The 1794-nt window shown below is 39.1% G+C and overlaps 1 pseudogene; it reads right to left on the bottom strand.

The window, feature by feature from the left end:
• The window catches only part of LOC102830675, a 13484-nt pseudogene that overhangs the window by 1919 nt on the left and 9771 nt on the right, over positions 1–1794 (bottom strand).

Here is a 1794-nt window from a genome sequence, read left to right as displayed (position 1 = left end):
TTCTTTGCCAAGGCCTTCAGTGCACCTTGTACTTCTTCATTCAGTATCATTGGCTCTTGATCATATACTACTTTTCAAAATAGTTGAACATCAACCATTTCTTTTTGCCTGAGTGTTAAGAAAGAAAGAAAAAAAAAGGAGCTAAAATGAATAGAAAGAAATACTGTTAATTGTTGGTACATGGAGGGGATTATAGTCATTGTAATGAAACAAAGTATATGATTTGTTGAATGTAAAACTGATGATCTGCCCTGTAAACTTTCACTCAATTCACACACACACACACACACACACACACACACACACACACACACACACACAAAGCATGTTATTTTATTCAAGTTCAAACCCTTTGCTTTTACTTTTTGCCAACGTTGTTGTGTAAAATTATGAAAGAATATTTTAAAAAGCAGCAGCAGTACAGGGTTATAGAAGCAGGGAGAAGGCATCCAACCCAGAGCAGCAGGTCTGAGTGATTGTTATGTTTAGTATAGGTGGGGAGCATCCAGTGTAGAGTTAAACTGAGACAAGATATGAGAGCCTAGAATGTGGAGCTAAGGATTAGGGCAATGTGGAGTCATCAGTTTCCAACATGTGGATGACTTCGCTAGATCTGCCTTTTTAGAAAGACAGGTGTCCCTTTCATTGTTGGACTCCAATGTACTCATCTGTAAAATGAAAGAGTTCAGTATGATCGTCAAAATCTTTTCAGTCCGTGTGTGTGGCAGCTGAGCGCTTAACCACTGTGCCACTAGGGTTCCTTTGAAAACATCTGTTGCCATCAAGTCAATTCCGACTCATAGTGACCCTAAAGTACAGAGTAGAATTGCCACATGGCTGCAATCTTTATGGAAGTCAACTGCTCCTCCCATGAAGTAGCTAATGGATTCGAATCACTGACCTTTCATTAGCAGCCAAGTGCTTAAACCATTGTACCACCAGCATACCTTATCATTCTGATTTTTGCTTTAAAAATCTTATTGTGCAATAACAAAAAATAAAATAGAACCCAGATGATTTTAAAAAATTGATTGTGCATATTAAACATCAATTTTGAAAAATGGATTGCTGCTGTTGTTGTTAGGTGCCTTTAAGTACATGTCGACTCATAGCGAGCCTATGCACAACAGAACGAAACACTGCCTTGTCCTGTGCCAACTTCACCATCGTTGTTACATATGAACCAATCACTGCTGCCACTATGCCAATTCATCTTGTTGGGGGTCTTCCTCTTTTTCTCCAATCCTCATTTTACCGAACATGATAATCCTTCTCCAGGGACTGGACCCTCCTGATAATATGTGCTAAGTATGAGAGATGAAGTCTGGGCATCCTGGCTTCCAGGAAGCATTCTGACTGTACTGCTTCCAACACAGATTTGTTTGTTCTTTTGGCAGTCCATGAGACTTTTAATATTCTCCTCCAATACCGTACCTCAAATGCATTAATTCTTCTATGGTTTTCCGGTCTTTCTTACACTGTTCAACTTTTACATGCATATGAGGTTACTGAAAATACCATGGCTGTGTCAGGTGCACCTTAGTCCTCAAACTGGCACCTTTGCTCTTGAACACTTTAAAGAGGTCTTGTGCAGCAGGTTTGCCTAATGCAATATGTTGTTTGATTTCTTGACCGCTGCTTCCATTAGTGTTGGTGGTTGATCCAAAAAAAATGAAGTCTTTGACAATTTCAATGTTTTCTCCATTCATATGGATGTTATTTATTGGTCCAATGGTGAGGATTTTTGTTTATTTTACGTTAAGGTGCAACACATACTGAAGGCTGTGCTCTTTG

Source organism: Chrysochloris asiatica, unplaced genomic scaffold (assembly GCF_000296735.1).
Source record: "Chrysochloris asiatica unplaced genomic scaffold, ChrAsi1.0 scaffold00026, whole genome shotgun sequence".
NCBI lineage: Eukaryota > Metazoa > Chordata > Mammalia > Afrosoricida > Chrysochloridae > Chrysochloris > Chrysochloris asiatica.
This window is presented reverse-complemented; position numbering and strand designations above follow the sequence as displayed.